General features: G+C 39.9%; 1 protein-coding gene across 4 annotated transcripts in view; it reads right to left on the bottom strand.

Moving 5' to 3' along the window:
- The window catches only part of cnnm2b (cyclin and CBS domain divalent metal cation transport mediator 2b), a 109,775-nt gene that overhangs the window by 56,443 nt on the left and 26,748 nt on the right, over positions 1 to 26,584 (bottom strand). The window contains exon 2 of one of the 4 annotated variants that reach the window (XR_009064077.1): positions 24,234 to 24,302. The exons of the other annotated variants lie outside the window; for them this stretch is intronic. The gene's annotated coding sequence lies outside the window, so the exon portion shown is untranslated. The remainder of the gene's footprint in view (positions 1 to 24,233; positions 24,303 to 26,584) is intronic. 4 annotated transcript variants of the gene reach the window in all.

The raw sequence follows: 26,584 nt of genomic DNA, 5'->3' as shown, positions 1-26,584 counted from the left end.
GTGGATTTCTTTACACCAGGCGTTTTACCTATTGCCGATTCAGTCTTCCCAGCCTGGTGGAGGTCTACAATTTTGTCTCTGGTGTCCTTCGACAGCCCTTTGGTCTTGGCCATAGTGGAGTTTGGAGTGTGACTGACTGAAATTGTGGACAGGTGTCTTTTATACCGATAATGAGTTAAAACAGGTACCATTAATACAGGTAACGAGTGGAGCCTCGTTAGACCTCGTTAGAAGAAGTTAGACCTCTTTGACAGCCAGAAATCTTGCTTGTTTGTAGGTGACCAAATACTTATTTCCCACTCTAATTTGGAAATAAATTCTTTAAAAATCAAACAATTTGATTTTCTGGGTTTTTTTCCACATTGTCTCTCATGGTTGAGGTTTACCCATGTTGACAATTACAGGCCTCTCTAATCTTTTCAAGTAGGAGCACTTTCACAATTGGTGGTTGGCTAAATACTTATTTGCCCCATTGTATGTGCGCTTGTCCTCGATAATAACGTATGACGTAGGCCGTAGGGCGCGCGCATCACATTTGTTCCCGGAAATAATTAGCCTCCACACTAACGAAGATGACTGAAAAACAGACGTCTTTGGACAGATTTTTTACGGGGAAACGGGCACCTGACGAGCCAGAAGATGAGCCTACAACCTCGAAGAAAACAAAGTCTTCTTTTAACAGACAATACCAAGAATCCTACCTAAAATATGGGTTTGTCGCAACAGGTGACTGTCAGGCGCCAAGTCCGCTCTGCATAATATGTGGCCAAAAGCTAGCAAACGAGGCAATGAAGCCTTCAAAGCTGCTCTGGCACATAGAGACTATTAATAGCTGAATTTAAAGCCAAATTGGAATTGTGGGAGCGGCGAATGAACGGAGGGATATTTGAGATGTTTCAGACATTAGCAGGGATTTTGAAAGACACATCACCTGAACGCGCGTTCTCTCAGCTGGTTAGCAAACAACTGTCTACACTTTTACAAGAGCTTGAGCGCTACTTCCCAATCACTAAAGACCCACGAACTGCGAAGAAGTGGATTCGTGACCCATTAGTGAGTAAACCGAGTGATTCGAGCATGTCTGTGCAACAGGAGGATCAAGTTGTGGAGATCGCAAATGACGGTGACCTTAAACCTAAAGTCATTCCGGAATACCCTGACATCGCTACGAGAGCACTGAAAACCTTGTTTCAATTTCCAACATTGTATCTTTGTGAAGCTGGCTTCTCTGCAATGACGGCAACCAATACAAAGTTATGGAGCAGACTAGACATAAGGAACACACTACGTGTCTCACTGTCTCCCATCACACCTAGATGGGACCAACTCATCTCAACGAAACAAGCTCAGGCCTCCCACTGATTCAGCGGGTGAGTTATATTTTCCCTGCATTTGTTTTTAGCCCCGCCGTGCATTAGACAGTTTTATGAAAAAGTATCTGTACCTTTTGGAATTTCTCACATTTCTGCATAAAATCACCATCAAATGTGATCTGATTTTTGTCACAATCACACAGATGAAAATGCAGTGTCTGCTTTAACTAAAACCACCCAAACGTTTATGTTTTCATATTTTAATGAGGCTAGCATGCAAACAATGACACAAGGGAGAAAAATAAGTAAGTGAAACCTTTGCCTAAGGAGACTTAAAGGGCAATTTAAATCAATTTTTACCAAACATTTTAAGTCAGGTGTCTGCCCAATCACCGATGAGTGGTTCATCATGGCTCGGTCAAAAAGAACTGTCTGAAAACCTGCGGTCAAGGATTGTTGATTTGTATTATGCTGGGAAAAGATACAAAACCATCTCTAAAAGTCTGGATGTTCATCAATAGACAGTCAGAGAAGTTGACTACAAATGGAGAGAGTTTGGCACTGCTGCTTCTCTCCCAAGGAGTGGCCGTCCACCAAAGATGATCCCATGAGTTTAGCGCAGAATACTCAGAGAGGTAAAAAAGAACCCTAGAGTGTCTGCTAAAGACTTACAGAAATCACTAGCACAGTCCAATATCCCTGTGCACACATCAACTATACTAGTATGTAAAACTACGGCCAAGAATGGTGTTCATGGGAGGACTCTGCGGAGGAAGCCACTGCTGTCTAAAAAAAGACATTGTTGCTTGTTTAATGCTGGCAAAAAGGCACTTGGACACTCCACAGAAGTTTTGGCAAAATATTTTGTGGACTGATGAAACCAAAGTTGAATTGTTTGGGAGTAACACACAACGTCATGTGTGGATTTAAAATGGAACAGCTCACCAACATCAACATCTATTCCCCACCGTGAAGCATGGTGGCGGAAGCATCATGATTTGGGGCTGTTTTGGTGCCTCAGTGCCTGGACAACTGTAATTATTAATGGATAAATTAATTCAAAAGTTTATCGGGATGTTTTGCAGGAAAACCTGATGCTGTCATTCAGACAGTTGAAGCTAAAAAGAGGATGGATGCCGCAACAAGACAATGATCCACAACACAGAAGTAAATCAACTTCAGATTGGTTTCAGAAGAACAAAATACAAATTATGGAGTGGCAAAGTCAAAGTCTAGACTTGAACCCCATTGAGTTGCTTTGGCATGACCTAAAGACAGGGATTCACGCCATACATCCTAGGAATCTGACTCGTCTACAGTAGTTTTGTAGAGAAAAATGATCGATGTGGCAGACTGATCTGCAGCTACAGGAAGCGTCTGGTCAAAGTTATTGCTGCCAAAGGGGGGGGGGGGCACAAAATATTAAATGTGATGGTTCACTTACTTATTCTTCCCCCTTCTGTCATTGTTTGCATACTATCCTCATTGAAATATGAAAATCAATAAATGTTTGGGTGGTTTTAGTTAAAGCAGACATTGTTTTTTCATCTGTGTGATTTTGACAAAGATCAGATCACATTTGATGGTGATTTTATGCAGAAATGTGACAAATTCCAAAAGGTTCAGATACTTTTTCATACCACAGTACAATGCTTTTCAGGAACGCGGTCATGAGTGGGGGACTGGCAGTAAAAATTAGCCAGAACCTCTGGACCCTCCAGAGCAGTTAACTTGACAACAAGCTGCAGTGAAAGTGTTTTTGTCAGGAACAGTCATCTGGGATCCTATAAGCCACCACATTTGCACATCTGGGGCTGTCTAGCTGGGCTGACGCTGAATACATGCTGGGTAGTCTAGCACACAGGCGCATTACACACATTGGGGTCAGGGATCACTTTCGGTATCATGCATTGGGGGAACCTGTAGTGCTTTTTTACTTTGAGAAGTTTCACCTTTATGATTTCCCAACTATTATGAATAATTAGTCATTGTAATAGTTTACTCTTGGTTTGATCATTTCCTCACAGTCCAAGCTCAAACACAAACAGGAAGAGCCTTTAGTTGATGTAATGAACAAAATAAAATTGATAAAAATTAATAATAGTGTGTTTCTTAGGATAATCGGCTAATCTGCTAGGCTACAACATACCATCAAATGGCCAGTCAAAGTTTAGCGACTGTGGAAATAGTATCCTCCTTTGCAAAGTCAAAAGAAGACATGCCGTTTGAGCCGATATTGCGATAAACAAACGGCATAAGCTTTTAAACAGTTTTTTGGATTCTGTAAATTAAAAAAAAGAATCACTTGTGGCCCCACTTCATCTTTGTCCTAAACTTTTTTTCTAATGAATCCACTGTGTACTGAGCCTTAATAATTCCTTAAAGGGATACGCGGATAGAAAGACTTGTAATTCTTAAAAGATAAACATGATTATGAGTTAAAATAATTTGATATTAAAACTCCTCTTGATGTTTTCTTTTTTATACAATTTGTAAAATTACTTCAACTAGTAGGTCGCCATTGTTGTTCACGTCGCAGGGCGGTGACGTAACATGGTTACGCTGCCGGGCTTCCATAGTATAACTGTAGCGACATAAACATGTCATCTGTTCAACCTTTCAAAAGTTGAACTCGAGAGAAACATTAATTAGCATGACAGCACTGTTGATATTTCACAAAACAAGCAGCAAAAGCAACATAAACATGAAAGACGGGATGAAACGAGAGTAAAACCGGAATGTGCTATACCGGCGAAACATCCTACAAGAGGCGAATTTGACACCGAAAGTACTACCGTGCGCTTTCAGCTGCTTTTGTTTAGATGCATACAGACAGAACATACTAAAGATGCCTTAAGAAAATACTTAAATGTAGTAATATCAAATAAGGGTGGTTTAAAAACACTGTGTGACTGATGTGCTCAACAGATCAACAATCTGCTTTAAAGCTATCACAAGTAAACAATGCTTAAATGTATGAGAGGGAAACACATGCAAAAAGTATTTTGAGGCAGTGAAAAAGTAAAAAAAAAAAAAGGACTCAAACCACAAATAGTAAGTACTCGCTGCTTTTAACCAATGAGCGAATGTGCTGGACGTCTTGCAGCGTAGAAGGATTTGCAGCAACCCGGTAGTATTCGTCAAGTGACAGTGACAATCTACGTAATCACACCGAGTGTCCATTGCTCACTTAAAACATGGCGCCCTCCGTAGGTCAAAACTAGAGGTGTGCGAAATTTCCGATTCTTAGATTATTCGCGATTCGGCCATGCAAGATTCGTGAACGATTCACAAACATCCAAATTCCTATATTGAAATATATCAAGTAAAGTGCAACTAAAACACAGTCAGCGCGATCTTCGGGACGCAAAGATGAACGGACCGCGGTGCGTACCGAGAGTAAACATCCTGTTTGTCATTACCCGGCTAATGACAATGCTCAACTCACGGCTCTGGCTCAACTCATGCCGCTAGATAAAAAAGAAAACAATAATTCCTGACTGCTGCTGACAGCCGCTACAAACTACGTCCATATCATGTTACAGTAGGTAATAGATATCATATGTATACAGAACTAGATACAAAATGACAGACTCAATGGCGTTAGCAGCGCATGTATTGAAAACTAGATGCGAAATGACAGACTTGCCGGCGTTGGTAAACAGCCGCCATCTTAAAGCAGGAGACTTCTCTAGAAGGCTCTGTTTTAGCGAATTTAATTAACTTTTTATCTAAAATACTCCTAAATCAGCAAAATTTTAACTTGAAACTATCTTTAAAACAGTTTTAAAACTTTCACATGTCTAAAGTAGACAGAAGGGAAATTATGGAATAATGGGAGCAATTTTAACAACTTTAACGGTAGATTCAGAACATTAAATTAATTAAATGTAGTTTAAAGCTGCTGATACAAAATGGGGACTTGAATATTTTATTTACTGTTTTGAACTGTTAACTTGATACTGAAATAGTCGTTTATTTAAGCCTGAGAGGCTTTTTGTACAATTTTTGTAACTAATGTACGAAACATTGAAAGCAGCTCATAAGTTGAGGGGTCTGTGGGTGTCATCAATAATCGATTTATAATCGAATCGTTGCCTCTGAATCGTAATCGTAATCGAATTGTTAGGTGCCCAAGGATTCCCACTCTAGTCAAAACATTAAGTATTATAGATTTTCAAATCAATAGCAATATTTTATGTGTTTCTAATAACATATTTTAGTAAAAGTCTGAGGTTCCCTTTAATAATAATAACATTACGGTTCCCTTGCAATTAGCCTAAATAGGTTCTATGCTGATTAATGATTAAAATTAGTCAGAAATGTTTTACTTGTCGGCCCCCTCTCTCCTCTCCTTCACCCATTATCTACAACAGGGTTGTCCTCTTCAATTAATTTTCCATTTGCCGTTGGATGAAAACCAAATGAGCCCATATACATTGCTGCCCTACTCGTCTTTGTACGTAAAAACAAAAACAAAATTGCAATCATATTGGCTAGCTTTCTGTCACGTCTCAAAGGTTCAAGTTCTTTCCTTTTTTTGAAACATAACATGAGAGCTACCAACCAGAAAGGTTAATACAGTATAGGCGTTAGGGGTGTAACAAAAAATCAAAATGGTGATATATTGTGATACTTTGCATCCCAAAAGGTCATTGACAGTGTTGTTAATAACGGCGTTACAATATGACGGCGTTACTAACGGCGTTATTTTTTTCAGTAGTGGGTAATCTAATTAATTACTTTTCTCATCTTGGCAACGCCGTTACCGTTACTGAGGACGGAAAGGCATGCGTTACTATGCGTTACTATATTGGTGAAAAGTCTGAGGGAGACGGACTCACCGAGACGACAGAGCAGAGCAGGAGTAGGGAGGAGGCAAGAAAGTTGTGACGCCGAGCAAACGCGATGCTAGGTAGCTCCAATAATGCATGTTGTAGCCGATAGCCTACAAACTACACCCGCATGTTATGGTAGATATGGTAGACATGGTAGATATCACATGTACTGTACATAGATATAACTAGATGCAAAATGACAGACATGGCACTAAATGAGTTAGTAGACAGCCGCCACCTTAAAGCAGTAGACTTTTTAGGACGGCTCTGTTGTAGAGAACCTTCCTAGCGAACCTAAGTAACTTTTAATCTAAAATACTTCTAAATCGGCAAAATCTTGACTTGAATCTATCTTTAAATGATGAAACAGTTTTAAAACTTTCATATGTCGAAAGTAGGGAGAAGGGAACTAATGCAATAATGGGAGCAATTTTAACAACTTTTAACAGTTGATTCAGGGTAAAGGGTAAATTAGGGTAAAGAATTGGGCTCGGGCCAATTGTACCAAAAACCTTCACAAAAAACTTCACATAGTGTGGCCAATGTTTTTTTTTTTTTTTTTTTTTTTTTTTTTTTTTTGAGGGAAAAAAAAAAGAAGTAATTATCACCAATTACTTTGCCAAGTAACTAATTACTTTTACATTCAGGTAATTGAGTTACTAACGCAATTACTTTTTGGGAGAAGTAATTTGTAACTATAATTAATTACTTTTTTTCAGTAAGATTAACAACACTGGTCATTGATATGCTCATGCCAAGAATCGAGATATCGTTTTAAAAAGGTGTCAATGTTTAAAAAAATAAAATAAAATAAAATAAAATAAAATAAAATAAAAAAAGGAACCAAGAAGTCGCTACAGAAACAGGTAATGACCTGAAATGGCCCAATTTTATCTTGTTTGCTGGCATTGGCTGCCACTGACGACCACAGAAGTAGGAGGGGGCCCGTCTGAAGTGGGAGGTGTTCATTCGCTGCCACTCTTACCAGTTAAAATGGATTGGACGTCTAATAGTGATCAACTTACAGCAGAAGGATGAAATTAGCTTGTTTTTCTGCTAATTATTTGTTTTGTTGAATATCCTAGAATGATTTCCTGACAGATGTATCTATAATCATTGTATCGCCATATCGTGAGATCATCCTTACCGTGAGCTTTGTATCACAAATTGTATCATATCGTGAGGTACCAAGAGGTTCCCAACTTCCCACCCTAATAGGCGTGGTACTATTTCTAACAGTAGAAATTGTCAAATGGTCAATTATCATCAATACTAATTTGCTTTGAACTTCTTTTTAAGGGGGAGTGAGAAAAACAGGGGTGCGAGTGATGGTGCAAATCACTTAAATAGAAAAAAGGTGGGTCTAAAATCAGAAACAGAGTCATCTATTTACTCCTGTGACAAAGCCCTGAAGTGCATGCATCTCTGACAGCAGCACTCACAAAGAAAACAAAGACCATGTGGTTGAAATGACAAAAAATTCTCAACATTAATATAACCAGCTTGTATTTATAATTTGTTAGGCCTTGTGAAAAACATCAGCTCAAATCAGCAAACAATTGCACTTTAAATAAATTGGAGTCAGCTGTTTTTGTGTGCATTCACCTAAAAAAACAAAAAACATTTTGGATTCAATTTCTTGTTTATAAATATGTACCTCCTTGTAATTTTTTTAAAATTTAAATTTCTGAATGTTTGCACATAACAAATGTCTTGCAATGTCTTATTAAAGTGATTAAAACTGAACGAAGATGCACCTATGTAGCTATTCATCAATGCACCAAGTCAAAGCCTGAGAACCGCTACTCTGGCCTTCAGAGACTAAACCGTTTGCTCTTTTCCACCATTCCCAGTGTATTTATGGAATGCTGCTTTGTCATATTTTTCCATAGCGTAATTTTACCCTATAAATAGGCACATAAGGCTTGGGGAGATGGGGTGGGATATGAGGGGTCAGTATCTGTTGTGGACACTCAATCATTACTCCCACCCCATCTCCCACTATTTTTCCAAATATTTGAGCAGTAGCAAATATAGAGCGATGGAAGGGTGATGGGAAAGCATTGCATATATTGTAATTTCTCTTGTCACGTCCTGTAAAAAGAAAGCTTCCATCCATTTGGACCCATCAATGATTGAGGTAATTCACTGGTCTCATCATAGCCGGGTTGACATGCAGACTTTGTTGTGATTCCGACTGAAATCATTCTTACTAGAGCAGTTAGGGCATTTGGTTGCATTCTCATTGTAATACAAAGCTTTACTTAAAGACGGATATGATTGTTAATTGTTTATATGTATAGCAATAACATGATTTGTCACTCAATGCGGCCATGGTTGGTAGCTTAAGTTGTCCTGGGACCGAAGGGTCAGCGGTTCGATTCCTGGCTATGACTGCCCACTGCCAAAGTGCCCTTGGGCAAGGCATTGAACCCTAACTTGCCCCCTATGGGATGGCAGCGCCTTGCATGGCAGCAGTAGCATTGGTGTGTGAATGCGTGCATGAAAGGGTAAATGTGTGCTAATGTAAAGCGCTTTGGGCATTGTAACAATGTAGCTAAAGTGCAATATAAGTACATTCCATTTACCAATATAACATTTAGGAGCGCAGCACCATTGGTGTCTGAATGTATGCATGAAAGGGTAAATGTGTGCTAATGTAAAGCACTTTGGGCATTGTAACAATGTAGCTAAAGCGCTATATAAGTATACTCCATTTACCAATACAAACATTTAGGAGGAAACAATGACAATTGTCGCAGCAAGGTGGATGCCTTTTTCTGAAATCAAGGGTCCAGCACCCCCATGACCCTTGAGAAAGTAAGCAAGTAAGTGTGGATGATGAATGAATTTATGATTATTGGTGCTTAAGTTGAATTTTTGTCAGAAACAGGATGGACAGAGCCCCATTCAATGTCAGAAGTGAGATGCTCTAAAGCTCTTACGTTTTTAGCAACATTTTTTTAACCAAACATGAGCGTTTAACAATAAAACTGTCACAGCACACCACTAAACAAAATTTTCCTTCCAGAGTTACTTTTGATCATGATTTTTTTGTACAATGAACTGTGTTTTCCATGTAAATCGCCTAATTCGTTCCAAGTACTACTAAAAACACCACATTAAATTTTATAATAGGCCCTAACGGGAATCCAGATTAAAATATGAGCCAAATACATTTGAATCATTTAATATACCTAACATAACCGTTAATACTTGTAATTAAGTCGATAATAGAACATAATGCCCCCCCCCCCAAAAAAAGAAAATACAAAAATGAGCAACCTTACCTTTACAATTATTTGATGCTTTTATTTTGGCGCAAGCAGCTCAGAGCATGTGATACTTCAAACTTACGCATGCAAAGAACACATTTACTCACTCGAAGAAGAACGCATTTACACACGTGAAGAACAACACATTTACGCAAGCGAAGAAGTCACTTAGCCAAGCGAATGAGAAAGAAGAAAAGTACTGCATCAAGCCTACGCACGCCTTTTGATAACTGTAAAACAGACATGTCCAAAGTCCGGCCCGGGGCCAAATGCGGCCCGCAGTCAAATTTCATCTGGCCCCCAGCCTCTGTCATAAAATCAATTACGTCTGGCCCGCACACCGTATTGGCCCGAATGTAAGACGGTGTTTTTTTGCATTGAAATAAGACTGAAAAAGTGGGGATCATCTTATATTCGCGGTCTAGACATTATACCCATTTACGACACTAAAGGGCGCCAGATATCATTGAAGCGATGTTCTGTCATGACAGATCTCAGCTACTATCAAGTTTAACCAGTTTGCATTATTTTATTACAATGTTTTTCCTTATTCAGATTTGTTTCAAGACTACAGTTACAGTTAGACTTCACTTTGATGGTTAATGCAGTTATTGCCATTTTGTTGTTTTATCTCAGTAGATTGGTTTATTTACATTTCAAAAACCAGAAGCCATTCATTTACAAATGTGATTGCACTTTAGTTTACACATTTAAATGTTCAGATATTAAGATTTGAATGATGCAAAATAACATGTTTTTTCTCTCAAATATATTGTTATAATCATTTGTTTCAGATGTACTAAAATCATTGTCTAAAAAAATGAATTTGGTGTTCAAAAAGTCTTTTTTCAAACTTGAGTCTTGAAAAATAGGGGGTCGTCTTATAATCAGGGCTGTCTTATATTCGGGCCAATACCGTAAATTGGTCAGCAGTGCTGCTACCAGCATATGAAGTAGCTTACACACTAAATGCTGCTCCTCATTTACCCACTAAAAGGTAGCGGCACTCTAAGCAACATTACCCCGTGTGACTTTTTACTTCCAATTTTCTAAAATGGCGACAATCAACAAAAAAAATAGGAAAAAAAGTTGACTGCGACGGCCGACGCTTCAAGGATAGGTGGAAATTGGACTATTTCTTCACTAAAATATGCAACGACTCGGTCTGCCTCATTTGCAAAGAGACAGTAGCTGTTTTTAAAAAGTTCAATGTGAGGCAATAATACCAAACAAGACACACTGACATGTACGACAAGATTATAGGGAAGATACGCAGCGAGAAATTGAAGCAACTTGAAGCTAGTTTAATTTCACAGCAGTAGTATTTTGCAAGAGCCCGAGAGTCAAAAGAGAACACCACAAAGGCTAGTTGCGAGATTGTTGAAATTATTAATTAAAAATAATAATAATAAAGAAAATGTGACACACAGAATGGCTTGCTAAAATTTGCTTAAATATATTGTTTTACGTAAAAGACGTCATCCATGGTCGGCCCCCCACATTTTTACCCCACCAAATCTGGCCCCCTTTGCAAAAAGTTTGGACACCCCTGCTGTAAAATATCCACAGTCGAGTACTGAAAGTCGCCGTTCGGGCGGACCGGTGGTGCTTTGATCCCAAAAATATGACGGCAACTGTCAATACCCCATTTTTTCAAAAAAAAAAAAAAAAAAAAAAAAAAACTACCACACACGCATCTCCAATAAGAACAGTCTACTAACATCAGATTTACATAAACAAGTGTTAACAACATGCCTAATAAAGTGTTTGTGTAGCACACAATACACAATATTCTAATTTCCTGAGACAGTCAGGAAATTAGAATATTGTGTATTCTAATTTCCTGAGACAGTCCTGTATATATACACAGGACTGTCTCAAAAAATTAGAATATTGTGTATTCTAATTTTCTGAGACAGTCCAGTAAGTCATTTGTACTTATTTTTTGTGAACGTATGTTACTTATATCTTTATTATTTAAAAAAGAAAGTCATTTTTACTGTAAATTGTGAGAGAATTTTACTCATGCTTAAAACAAAACCATTATACATTATGTTTTGTATGCTTTTGATGACTTGCATGAGAACATCGAGCATCAGTTACATTAATCTGTTGAGTGTAGCCTTGACTGTATCACAGTTTGCCCAAATATGGACTGTTATTTTCCTGTTGTTTTCCAATATGCCCTGAATGAATACAATGTGGCAACTGCGGCTTATCAAACTTCATCCTGGCCACAGCTGGTGATTCAAGGTTATAGCTTAAGGTGGTTTTCCCCTATGAGCAGGGGTCGCGTTAACCGGATATTTTCCGTCGTTGACCGGTTTTTTAAAACGGTGACGGAAAAAACTGAAGTCCGTCCGTCATTTTGACAGGTTGCAATTCACACCCCAGACCACAGGGTGGCGAGTTAGCATATTAATTGGCTATTGTCTCTCTTAATGCATGACGTCGTTGGCTCTTCTGTCAGAGTATTGTAGCGTCACCGGGGTCTGGCGGCGGCACCGTGATTGACACATCAACGCGAGGTTCTTATTGGTGCACCCGGTGTGCCAGCGCGTCATCCAATTGATGGACAAGATTGCCGCCTGTGTATAGACCCCAATCACATGACGTCACAACTCCGCCCCCCTGACTGGAGCCGCCATATTGTGTGTCAGCTCGTCATGTTTACATATTACCGCTACGTACATGCCTCCTATTACGGCGTGTTTTTCTGCTCGTTAATATTAATAATCAAAATGGTGAAGGCGTGTGTGGCGGTTGGTTGCTGTAACAGAGAAGATAGACAGAGAGACTTGAAGTTCTACCGTATTCTGAGAGACCCGAAGATGAGAGCGAGATGGACTGCTGTAATTCGACAAGAAATCTGGGCACCAAATGATCACCACAGACTATGTAGTAGTCATTTTATATCTGGTAAGATGCATTTAATATATATTTAGAAGATTTTGGGCTGACAACCACAATTAAGATCATTGTGTGACGTTGGTGATTGGGGTCTATATCGTTGCCTCTTTTTCTTTGGGGGCGGAGTTGTTGGCGGTAAGCAGAGTAAAAAGGGAGAAAAATACCACGACTTCCGTGTCTAGTTTTTCGCCGCCAAGCAAGCGTTACAATATTAATTAAAAATGAATGAAAACTAAATACTATTGAATATGTCATCATTATCATTTTAAAAATTTAAGTGACGGGTAAAAATAGACTATGACCGGATTTTTATGACCCTGTCAGTCAAAATGACAGACAACGAAAATGTCTAGCGCAACCTCTGCCTATGAGAGATGTTTTTCTGTAACTTGAGATGTTTTTACTAAGTTTTCGGTTTCATTTCTATAGTGCCAACCCATAAATAGAGGCAAGCCCTGTATTTCTCTTTTGTCCACATGCGGAGAGGCGCTTTGTGCGTTACTCCGCGTCTGTTCCCGAGAGCTCTTGTACATAAAGAAAATCAATCCATGGCTGGGGTCGTATTTATTTCTCTAATCTAACTATCGAGGTAACACTTGTCTTGGTGTTCAAACTTGAGCTTCCCTGACATACAATATCTTCAATTTTAGCGCACAGTTCATCCGATGTTCTTGAATAGTTAAAATTAAGGTTTTGCATTTAGATTTTAGGAAATAGGGGAAATAGGGGAAAATGAAAAATTAGATGGAGTTTTAGATGGTATTTTATAACCAGAGAAAAATTACAATTTTGAATGGAAATCAGTTTCTCATTTATGCCTTGTTTCAGTGTAATGCAGTAGCCTAATGCATGTGTGAAACCGTTCATTCATTCATTCATTCATTCATTTTCCAAGCCACTTATCCAGCAAGGTAGGGTGGAAAGACGCATAAAAAAATCGTGATCATTGTTAATGCCATAAAGATCGTTCGATAAAGGAATCGTAGCACACTGAATCATAAATGAATCGAATCGTGGGGTGCCTTAGATGGCACATTCCTAATATACATATATACACATATATATGGCGGAAAACACAGACAAGACTGAAAAAATCAGTTTCTGCTCTTGCACCTCTCTTTAAAATAAACTGCTGTATTTTAAGGCAAAAGAACTGTTGTGTTTGATACAACAATATGTCTATATGGTGCCATAACAGATTCATGGTGTATTTAGCTCCTGAACTATTTTTAAATTGTACGTTTTACCCTGGAAACCCCCATTTACAGACGTCGCGCAACCGCTTTTGTTTCAACTCAGCCATAAAAAGAAGCTAAGTAATTCTTTAAAATGTCCGTCATTTTTGGCTTAGAATCAGTAACTGATGTCTACTATTTAGTTTAAAAAAAAAAAAAAAAAAAAAAAAAACTACTGATTCGCTCGCATATTTTAAACTTTTAAACAGGATATCTACCTCATAACTATTGCTTAATAGTATTTTTTTTTTGTTATGGTCACATTTTCCTCAATATTTTAGATGATAAAGAAATGATCCAAACAAAGAAAATTGAAAACAAACATTTAAAAGTGTAAATATATGAAAAAGAAAATCTCAACTACACATAGCGACCCTTGTTATATTACCATGTTTCACCCATAAAATACCCCAGAAATCCAGCTGAGGCCATGCACAGCTGTGTCTTGACACTTGGTGATACATGCTACATGGAGTTTTTGGATCAAAAAGAGGTAAGTACGCGATAATATCTCGTTAAAATCGTGGCGTCTTTAATTATGCTCTCTCATGCTCTCGCCTCCAGTTAAGGTTTTGCTGTTTAAAAAAAATTTTTTTTTTCAAAATGCCCTCCTGTTCAAAATTTTTCTTCCCCCAGAAAATTGAGATTTTAATCTTTCCAATGATGTATCACACAGGTATATGACATATTAACTCGTTTATGCTTTGACTGTAGAGGTAGTCCCCAGGGTACGACAGAACAGACCTCCGCGATTTCGACTTTACGATGCCTGCGTCTCGTCATTTTTTTGTTTTATTATGTTGAGTTTTGTTTTGTAATGCATGCTTTTAGCGTAGAACAGGACGCGAGCGCATTTACAGAGGCGCCCACCCACCCCGCACACACACAGAGTAGCCAAGTGACAGAGGTGACAGCCTCTTTGACTCAGGTAGATGTACCTCTTTGAGAGCACCAGACAACTGCTAGGTAGATGTACAGAGGTCCACAGAGGTTAATTAAATTGAGAAAATAGAGTGTGGAAGCATACTGGAGAAAAGGAAAGGGCAGGTAAGAAAAGCGAGGAGAAGGTATAATAGTAGGTACCATAGTCAAGAATGAAGCAGAAACAAACCACCTTCATTGATAAATTATATTTACCCGTCTTAAAATGTTTAAACACCTGTCCAAATATTTAATGTTTCTATAACTTGTACATTATCTGTTGTTATGACACACACGTCGCACCCATACTGTACATAGGCGCATACATACAAATACCCCCCCACACACACACAACACACACACACACACACACACTAACAATGCGAGCAAAACATTGTTATTCATTCAGTGAAGAGTCGCTTGCTGTCGTAGCTGGCTTGCTGGTTGCATTTGTTGTTGAAATGTCCCCTGGGTGGAGATTCCTGAGAGCCTCAGTCATAAGAACAAGCATCAATGGGAAACCCGTGGGAGAAAATGAATGAGCTTGTGGTCAGGTGCTGCTTTACTACGTGGGTGTTGCAAGGAACTGCTGAATAGTTTAAATAGTTTAACTAAAGCATATGTTATTCCCAGGGGTGCACATAAGTGGTCCGCATGCGCGCATGCGTACTGGACGTAGACGAATGCGTTGGCCCTCAACGGCTTCAATACGCTTTTGCGTACCGATGGCTGACCACTGTATTTGCGGCGGACAGGAGAAAATCTATTCTCAAAATGTCAAAGAGGCAGGTCCGACTGAATAATTATTTCGGTGTTCCCCCACACCCGTCAAAAGACAGACAGACAGACGACCAGTGTTGTTAATAACGGCATTAGAATATAACGGCGTTACTAACGGCGTTATTTTTTTCAGTAATGAGTAATCTAATTAATTGCTTTTCTTATCTTGGCAACGCCGTTACCGTTACTGAGGCGGGAAAGGCGTGCGTTACTATGCGTTACTAAGTTGGTTGAATAAAAAAAAGTCTGAGAGAAACGGACTCACGGAGACGAGAGAGCAGAGCAGGAGTGGGGAAGACGCCGTTGCAATCGCGATGCTAGGTGGCTCCAATAATACCTGACTGTAGCCATAGCTGACAAACTACGCCCACATGACACGGTAGATATCATATTATAGAACTAGATGCAATTGACAGACACAGCTGCATTGGCAACATGTTTTAATGACTACATGCGTTAGTAAACAGCCGCCATCTTAAAGCAGTAGACCTCTCAGGAAGGCTCTGATGTAGAGATCCTTCATAGCGAACCTAAGTAACTTTTTTTCTATTTTCTTTAAATCTAAAATGCTCCTAAATCGGCAAAATCTTAACTTAAATCTATCTTTAAATGATGAAACAGTTTTAAAACTTACACATGTTTAAAGTAGACAGAAGGGAACTAATGAAATAACGGGAGCAATTTTAACAACTTTAACGGTTGATTCACAACTTTAAATGACTTCCACACATAGCAAAGGTTACTATCTAGTTATCGCAATACCCTTGTGTCTAGTTAAGTGGAGGGTAAAGAATTGGGCCAGGGCCAATTGTCCCCCAAACCCTTTAAACTTCATATTGCGTGACCTGTTTTTGTTTTTTGTTTTTTTGAGAAAAAAAAAAAGAAAATTACCACTAGTTACTTTTCTAAGTAACTAATTACTCTTACATTTAGGTAACTGAGTTACTAACACAATTACTTTTTGGGAGAAGTACTTTGTAACTGTAATTAATTACTTTTTTAAAGTAAAATTAACAACACTGCAGACGACAGAGACGTCACCAGAGCTACCGAAAAAAAGGACTTTTGCTGAAAAGTGGCTGCAGGAGGTACCATGGCTAGAAGCAAATGATGCTCTCATGGAAATGTGGTGCTAAACTTGCCGTGAGAATTTCAATGTCGCTGATAAGAGCAGCACATTTTATGTAGGGTCAAAGAATTTCAGCCATCCAAACTTTGAAAATCAGTGCAGTTTGACGACTTCCACAAGGTTACTTTTTTCACTTATGGCGATTAAGCAAACTATCGATGCCAGACAGGACCCTACTCGCCCTATGGACAAGTGGCGGAATAAAATTAATAAAGAACAGCGCCATGCACTGACAAACGTGTTTTTGCTCGCATTTCACAAAGCTAAACATGCACGTTCAATGAGCTCTTAAGAGGTGGACATCCCACTTTTACAAAGGCTTGGAGTTAATGTGGGAGGCAAAAAAAATATGCGTACCCCTGTATATGTCTTTACATTTCACTTCAGAGTAATGGCAATTTTGTTGTGCCAGTTGATGTTAATCAAATGTTAATTGTTAATCAAATTAATTTAAGGTAATTGGCTCCAAGTAAAGCTTGTCATAATTTTATCGCATCAGGCGGGTCGGCTCTCAAGCTCAATGAGGACCAAGTCGCATCTCCAGGTCCTCCTCTGAGAACCTGGGCAAAAAAATTATGTGCACCCCTGGTTATTCCACATTTGATATAAAATAAGTCCTTACCAATCAAAATAACGAGTGGTACTCTATATTTGTGCATTCTCATACTTTCTGACTACCGGTCATTCCATTAACTATATGGGTTTAGCACTTTGGGTTTAGGGTGCTGTTAAGATTTGGAACTGTAAAAAAAATTTTTCATTTTTTGAGCGGACTGAAGACATTTCAATTTGTTATCAATAGATAACTACGACACACAAGACTTGGGCCTTTATGTCTATGTAAAGTTGGATTAAGAGAGAAACAATATGTCAATTTCAATCGCACAGGGAACCAAAACTGAATTGACTTAAGGGGGAAGCACACTAGGCAGTTGCTTTTATTGCGCAATTAAAATGACTGACAATACCATACCATACCATACCATACCATACCATACCATACCATACCATACCATACTGTACCATACCGTACCGGACTGTACCGTACCGTACTGTACCGTACCGTACCATCATTTTCCGCTTGCTCCGAGGTCGGGTCGCGGGGGCAGCAGTTTTAGCAGGGAAGCCCAGACTCCTCTTTCCCCAGCCACTTCAACCAGCTCTTCCGGCGGGATCCCAAGGTGTTCCCAGGCCAGCCGAGAGACATAGTCTCTCCAGTGTGTCCTGGGTCTTACCCGGGGCCTCCCGCCGGTGGGACATGCCGGGAATACCTCTCCAGGGACCGTCCAGGAGGCATCCTAACCAGATACCCGAGCCACCTCAGCTGGCTCCTGTTAACGCGGAGGAGTAACGGCTTGATGCCAAGTCCCTTCCGGATGACCGAGCTTCTCACCCTATTTTTAAGGGACAGCCCGGACACCCTGCGGAGAAAACTCATTTCGGCCGCTTGTATCCGGGATTTTGTTCTTTCGGTCACAACCCACAGCTGGTGACCATAGGTGAGGGTAGGAACGTAGATCGACTCGTAAATTGAGAGCTTCGCCTTTCGGCTCAGCTTCTTCTTCACCACTACGGACCGGTGCAAAGTCCGCATTACTACAGACGCTGCACCGATCCGCCTGTCGATCTCCCGGTCCCTCCTACCCTCACTCGTGAACAAGACCCCAAGGTACTTGAACTCCTCCACTTGGGGCAGGATCTCATCCCCGACCCGGAGATTGCACTCCACCCTTTTCCGACTGAGGACCATGGTATCGGATTTGGAGGTGCTCATCTTCATCCCAACCGCTTCACACTCAGCTGCGAACCGCTCCAGTGAGAGTTGGAGGTTATGGCCTGATGAAGCCAAAAGCACCACATCATCTGCAAAAAGCAGAGATGCAATGCTGAGGTCACCAAACCGGAAACCCTCAACGTTTCAGCTGGCCTAGAAATTCTGTCCATAAAAATTATGAACAGAATCAGTGACAAAGGGCAGCCATGGCGGAATCCAACCCTCATTGGGAACGTATTCGACTTACTATCGGCAATGCGGACCAAACTCTGACACCGGTCGTACAGGGACAGAACAGCCCTTACCAAGGGGCTCGGTACCCCGTACTCCCGGAGCACCCCCCACAGGACTCCCCGAAGCACACGGTTGACGCCTTCTCCAGATCTACAAAACACATGTAGACTGGCAATACAGGGCGTAACCTGAAGTCGTTGCAGTCGTTGAGTTGGTTACTTGAAAGTTTGACAAGTTTAACTTTCGCCGCAGTCACTCTCTTCTGATTGGTTGAATTTCTCACGTGATCTGCATACAGGTCGGTGGAATTTTTTTTATAAATGGCGTGCTTCAAAGGAGCCTTGAGTAATGAATATATGTACGATACTGTTCTATATAATGTCTTTTCACGATAATAGAAATGAACAAGCAAAAACGAATGCTTGGAATAAAATTGCTACGAAATTCCGAGCACTGCGCTATGATTAAAGGGGTAAGCACTTTTATAATTGTCGCAAAGGCCCCCCATCCGCCTCAGTAGTATGTGCAAAAAGTCTCGTGGGTCACATGACCAAAGCAGCTATAGTGTTTTCACCCTAAAATAAAGTGTTCTCAGACATACACCAAAATGTGAATTGCGACAGACAGAGTGTATGATTCCAAAATAAATCATTTCTAATCTGCTTGTTTGCAAAGACATTTGCTTACAATGATGGAAACTTGACATATGCAATATGTCAATTGACAAACAGGTCATATTTGTATTTTGACCAATTTTATGCTTGGAAAAAGCAGAAAAGAAATGCATTTAAAAAGGGTTCTTTAAACATTAGTGACAGAGGTTAAACTTCTTGCAGAAACTGCATTAATGCTTGAATGCCCAATATGTTGTGATCGGTAGCTCTCAAAGATAGTGTCAGTAAATCGCGTCCTTAATCTTTATTACAATTGCCCCCCCCAACCAAAGGCACCCTTACAGTGAGTGAAAGATAGCTTTGTAAACTTCAAGCAGAAGCAACAGTGTCTTAACTGCGACTAAATTTACTATGTTGTTACGATAAATGTGTGTGGTTTATCAAGAGTGCTATGGTATACTATACTAATGCATATTGATAATTTTTTAAAGGATAAAATACCTTTCTGCAGCAGACTGTGAAAAACAATATTGATTCAAACATGCACAGTTGTATTGACAGAGGAATTACCATCCAAACTGTAGTGTTGGTAGTTTGATTGATAGTCAACACAGGGGAGAGGTGCGGTTTGAACACAGTCATCGGAAATAAAGCATCTCAGAACTAATTGGCCAAACCTTTTTTTCTCATTTTTAAAAGCCATACTACAGATACTAATTAATTTTTTATTCATGCTAATTTGGCAGGCTTGATAACAAGTCTTTTGCCCAATTAAAAAAATGCAATAATGTTTACTTTGACTGGACAGTCCCTTTAATTCTTATTCAGTGAGATACACTGACCGACTGGAAACATGTGGATGATATGTGGAGGCAACAGAGACCTTATCTCTGTTGCCAAAATGTCCAAAAAAGTCCTCCAGGGCTTTTTCAACCCAAATTATCTTGCATTATGAAATAAAAAGACATAAAAGATTATAACAAATAGCTGTATTGATCGAAAACGACCTTTAAATAAATGCTCTATAAGAGCTTGGCTGCGATGCAAAATGATAAACGGCCATGGAAACCTTTTGTTCCAAGTAGTAAGAGCACTTTTACACCAACTTTACTAGAACTTGCAAGGCCTAAACACATTACGCAGTCGGCTGTATAAATTTGACTGAAGGTGAAAATTATAAAAAGGTCAGCCGGGTGTTTGTTCTGGCATAGCAGCCGTACAGTATGCTGCAGTGTTGTTTTTGGCAGCCTTTTTAATTTTTGTTTTCTATTGGACAAAAATACTTCTTAGTCTTAGTCAAATTTTAGTCATTTCAAAATATATTCGTCTTCGTCTAGTTTTAGTCGGCAAAATCTCATACAAATGTTGTCTAGTTTTAGTTGACTGTTACACAAAATATTTTTGTCTGTAAAATTCAAAGGTTTTAGTCCAAAAATAAATAAAGGTTTCCAACAATTATGTGTATGACTATGAATGAACATAAACAGACGAAAACATATTGTAGCGTCTACAAGGACAACGCCAACTTAGTGATAATACACACTCAGCAGGAAAAACACAAAATCATTTTCAATTAAACCCACCTGGAAGCCACGAACTGTATGTAAAATAAAATGTTATCCAAGTGTTTAACACTGGGTAGTCTGGGTTTTTTTGCCATTCTTAGAATCTAGCCAGAAGTTGCAAGCAATCAATATTTCCCAGTAATTGCTCATTTACCAAACAAAACAGCTGAAGTGGGCTATTAGCTAAATGCCATTTCGCCAACTGGCTCTGCTTTAGACTGGCCAGTGTTTTAAGAGGACACTCGCTGTTAGCAATAGCCTAATGCTAACGCAAACGCTACGCTAACACTAGGAGTTACATTTAACGTCTGATGATCACTCAGCACAGACCTTTAAGGGGCGTACAATAGGATGAAAAAGTGTTAAATAGCATTATTATATTGAATTAGAATCATATTTTGAGACGATTGTACAATACACAACAATTTGGCAAAGCGCAGATGACGAGCAATTAGTCTTTTTATCTGCCGTTTAGCCACGCCTACCATTATAGGGCTCTCGCGTCCCAACAGGAAGATGACGTCGGCAGGGTCATGGTTTCATCTGATTTAGAATTCAGCTCATTGAGAGGGAATTATTCAGAACGAGGAAAATGCGACGAAGAGAGCCGCAAAATGTAATTGTTTCAGTCTCTCCACTCCAATATTTTTACAAGATATTCCTTTTATCAAAGTATTTTCCCCCAATTGCTAAGTAAACGGTATGGTCATGCCAAATAACAATATTGTGCTAAATGGAATATGAATTTATAAAAATACATTTATTCAGTACGACATGGCAAAATTACTCCATAATGGTCAAAACTGTCAACTTCACCTTTACTGTCGCACCTCCCGAACGATATTTTATGCCACCGGAATTACTCCGGCTTTTGTCATTTGCCTGCCTCAGCTTGGGAGAATGTAAACAAACCAAGAGGCGTGACAGCTAGCCGACATGCTCACCCGAATCGAGTGACGTCTCAAAGTCTTATTTTTGCTTTTTGAAGTGAAAAATCACACGAAACTAGCCAGGATCATGTCACACAGCGGCGGGGTTGTCAATTGTCTTCGGCGATCGGCAACCCGCCCGGTGGTGAGCAAGTTACAGCTCGTTCCCCTGCTGTGGACAGGAGAGCTCGCCGGGAAGCAGCTAGAGAGTACCGCCGAACAAACCGGCCGACGTTGGAGGAGTGCGTAGCTGCCACATGGTCAACACGAATATGGCGCAAAATAATGCTTTACTACACAGCGAAGACGTAAACAGTGAGAGAGCGACGTGCAGTTGTTGTGCAGCCAAAATGGCAGGATGTGTCTGATGAGAACTTTTCTACATGTCCGTCCATAATCAAAAGTAAGTAAATAGTCCTTTATTTAAAGTAAGTTTGTAGTGTTTACTTTGTAATCGCTGTATTCACGGCCATTTTAAACACAAAGTTGCAATTTCTGATGGGTTTGAAAATTTGACAGAACACCAGGCACACCAAGAAGGCAATAAGCAGAGTATGGAGCGGAGTGTGCAAACAAGCCGCCGGTCGTCGGCAGAGTGGCATTTTCGATGGACAATAAGCCACAAAATGCAAGCCACCTCAATATTAAAAAGTGTCCCACGATCCCAGTATTTTACATAATACAAAATACGATGTTTACTCACTTTCTTGTAAGTCCAATGGTCCCACAGTAGCAGGGCTTGTTTGGCTAATATCCACGGTGAACGGGATTGTTTTGAAACCCAAAAAGGCTCACACGCCTCTTCCTGGTGCAACAACAATTTTCTGCAGCCGTTTGGCTGGCGAGATGCGAAAAATAAACAAGATAATCTGCAATTTCAGCCATAAAGCAATGCTGTATTGTGAGATGGTGACCCGGGCGACGTCACATTCGCATTTGACCTAGACCCGAGACTGAAACCTGAAGTCACTCATTTTCATAGCACTGGATTCAAAAATTGAATATATAAAACAATCGCTTCCACACACATCCAAGCGGTCCATTTCATTCAGGAGCATAAAACACCGCGTGAAATATGAACATTTTTTGGTGTCATACGCACTTTAAAGGCTAAAGCGGCATTGCATATTCTCTCTTGCCAAGATAAGAAAACAAATCTTACCATGTTTCCAAACAAGCAAGATGGAGCGCAGCCAAGTTTTCGACACATCTTAAACTCCGGTGAGGAGAGTGAGGGAGAGGCGCAGCACATCTCACATGAGTGACACGACCCAAACACTGCTACAATACAAGCTCACGTACTCCACGTGCAATGTGAAAAAGTCACGCATTGTGAACATATGACAGAAACTACTGTGTATCACAAAAGTGAGTACAACCCCTCGCATTTCTGCAGATATTTAAAGTATATCTTTTCATGGGACAACACTGACAAAATGACACTTTGACACAATGAAAAGTAGTCTGTGTGCAGCTTATATAATAGAATAAATTAATTTCCCCCTCATAATTACTCAAAATATAGCCAATAATATCTAAACCCTTGGCAACAAAAGTGAGTACACCACTTAGAAACTACGTACATTCCTAAATGTCCAAATTGAGTACTGCTTGTCATTTTCCTTCCAAAATGTCATGTGACTCGTTACAGGAGTGCTGTCAGCCTTGCTGCAGAGATTGAAGAGGTGGGGGGTCAGCCTGTTAGTGCTCGAAACATACGCCGCACTCTACATCAAATTGGTGTGCATGGCTGTCACCCCAGGAGGAAGCCTCTTCTAAGGACGGTGTTCTGCCAAAATATGCTACATCGGCGAAACGTTCTACATTAGTCGAATTTGACACCTAAAGTACTACCGTGCGCTCTAAACTTGTTTTGTTTAGATGCATACAGGAATAACGTACAAAAAAAATGCCTGCAGAAAATACTTAAATGTAGTTATATCAAATAAGGACGGTTTAAATACGCTACATGCCTAATGTGGTCAACTGCTGCAAAGCTAACCCAAAAAAACCACAATGGTTAAAAGTATGAGAGTGTAATACATGCAAAAAGTATCTTTGAGGCAGTGAAAAGGTTCTAAATAACTAAATAAAAACAAAAATATTGAGTACTCGCCGCTTCTAACCGATGTGCGCATGCGTGTGAATGCATGCGCAAGCGCGCTGAGCATTGTGTAGGACGTTTCGCCGCGTAGTAAGGAATGGCCGAACACCGGTACACAAGAAAGCCCACCCGTCTCATCAGATCATAGGACATGGCTCCAGTAATCCATGTGCTTTGTTGACATGTCTTCAGCAAATTGTTTGCTTGCTTTCTTGTGTACCGTCATTCTGACAGCACTGACATGTTCATTGACACAAAAATGTAATTTTGAGCGATAGGTAATCCATGTTGTTTTGTTATGTTGTGAGGATTAAACAAGTAGTTTTGAGAATTTCAATTCTGATCTGAGAAACGTGGCAAAGCAAATGAGAAAAACTGTAAAAGAGGTGAAAAGAAGTCAATCCAGGTCTCACTTTTTCTCACATGCACACACACTACTTGTACACACAGTACACAGTATGTAGCACAAGTAATACTGTATATTGTATATCACAGTGCACTAACAGATACAATACACTGTTTTGTTTTTGTTATCTAAACAAAAATATACTATATTTTTTGACACACTGAACCCTTATGGCACATAACAACAGAGGATATTTTGGTCATTACCTTGCTCTGATGACTTGCACTGAATGGAAACTCACTCGGAATGAAGCCATTGCTTTTAAAAAGTCAGCCCTGAAAGACAGAGATTGACCGCTGTTCGGACGTGTGATTTTCACTCAAATAAATTCAGGTTTATCTATACAGCCCTAAATTACCAAAACATCTCAAAGGGCTTGCCAGACAATTAACATTAAAATATTATTCGAACACACAAGCAAATAAATATTAAATATAAAAATCAATGATGAATGCCCCTGAATTAATAAGTCCCCCACCCCAACGAGCAAGTACAGTGGTACCTCGACATACGATCGCTTCGACACGTGATCTTTTCGACATCCGACGTAAGATTTGACTCGCCATTTGTTTCTACATCCGACGACATGCTCTAAATACGACAATCTATGACAGCACCGCAGTTTTTTTGTTTTCCCGTAAGACGGAAGCACGGCAGATTTTCTCATGAGAGAAATAAACATGGGTTCCAACAATATTAGTTCTGGTGGTTAAAAAAATAGGAAAAAGGTGATGCTTACCATTGACAGGAAGATATATACGATAAAAAAATATGATATGGTTCAACAATACAGCCGTAGACGGTCTATGATCTCGGCGAACCTCCTCCGTTCGCCAGTCTTTATAAGTTAAGGGGTCAATTATTATTTTGGTAACATCGCCAAATACAGTGGGGCAAATAAGTATTTAGTCAACCGCCAATTGTGCAAGTTCTCCTACTTGAAAAGATTAGAGAGGCCTGTAATTGTCAACATGGGTAAACCTCAAACATGAGAGACAGAATGTGGAAGAAAAAAACAGAAAATCACAGTGTTTGATTATTAAAGAATTTATTTCCAAATTAGAGTGGAAATTAAGTATTCGGTCACCTATAAACAAGATTTCTGGCTGTCAAAGAGGTCTAACTTCTTCTGACGAGGTCTAACGAGGCTCCACTCGTTACCTGTATTAATGGCACCTGTTTTGACTTATTATCGGTATAAAAGACACCTGTCCACAAACTCAGTCAGTCACACTCCAAACTCCACTATGGCCAAGACCAAAGAGCTGTCGAAGGACACCAGAGACAAAATTGTAGACCTGCACCAGGCTGGGAAGACTGAATCTGCAATAGGTAAAACGCTTGGTGTAAAGAAATCAACTGTGGGAGCAATTATTAGAAAATGGAAGACATACAAGGCCACTGATAATCTCCCTCGATCTGGTGTGCCATGCAAGATCTCACCCCGTGGCATCAAAATGATAACAAGAACGGTGAGCAAAAATCCCAGAACCACACGGGGGGACATAGTGAATGACCTACAGAGAGCTGGGACCACAGTAACAAAGGCTATTATCAGTAACACAATGCGCCGCTAGGGACTCAAATCCTGCACTGCCAGACGTGTCCCCCTGCTGAAGAAAGTACACGTCCAGGCTCGTCTGCGGTCCGCTAGAGAGCATTTGGATGGTCCAGAAGAGGACTGGGAGAATGTGTTATGGTCAGATGAAACCAAAATAGAACTTTCTGGTAGAAACACAGATTCTCGTGTTTGGAGGAGAAAGAATACTGAATTGCATCCGAAGAACACCATACCCACTGTGAAGCATGGGGGTGGAAACATCATGCTTTGGGGCTGTTTTTCTGCAAAGGGACCAGGACGACTGATCTGTGTAAAGGAAAGAATGAATGCAGCCATGTATCGAGAGATTTTGAGTGAAAATCTCCTTCCATCAGCAAGGACATTGAAGATGAGACATGGCTGGGTCTTTCAGCATGACAATGATCCCAAACACACAGCCAAGGCAACAAAGGAGTGGCTTCGTAAGATGCATTTCAAGGTCCTGGAGTGGCGTAGCCAGTTTCCAGATTTCAACCCCATAAAAAATCTGTGGAGGGAGCTGAAAGTCCGTGTTGCCCAACGACAGCCCCAAAACATCACTGCTCTAGAGGATATCTGCATGGAGGAATGGGCCAAAATACCAGCAACAGTGTGTGAAAAGCTTGTGAAGAGTTATAGAAAACGTTTGGCCTCCGTTATTGCCAACAAAGGGTACATAACAAAGCATTGAGAGGAACTTTTGGTATTGACCAAATAATTATTTTCCACAATGATTTGCAAATAAATTCTTTAAAAATCAAACAATGTCATTTTCAGTTTTTTTTTTCCACATTCTGTCTCTCATGGTTGACAATTACAGGCCTCTCTAATATTTTCAAGTGGGAGAACTTGCACAATTAGTGGTTGACAAAATACTCATTTGCCCCCACATCAATCGCCAGCTTTGTCAGGTTTCTAATCATTTATGCCATCAACTTCTGCAACACAAGTGTCCCCCGCAGCAAGTAAACAAAGTGA

This window comes from Corythoichthys intestinalis, chromosome 8 (genome assembly GCF_030265065.1).
Source record: "Corythoichthys intestinalis isolate RoL2023-P3 chromosome 8, ASM3026506v1, whole genome shotgun sequence".
NCBI lineage: Eukaryota > Metazoa > Chordata > Actinopteri > Syngnathiformes > Syngnathidae > Corythoichthys > Corythoichthys intestinalis.
The sequence above is the reverse complement of the archived record's forward strand: the minus strand, read 5'-3'. Positions and strand labels throughout refer to the sequence as shown.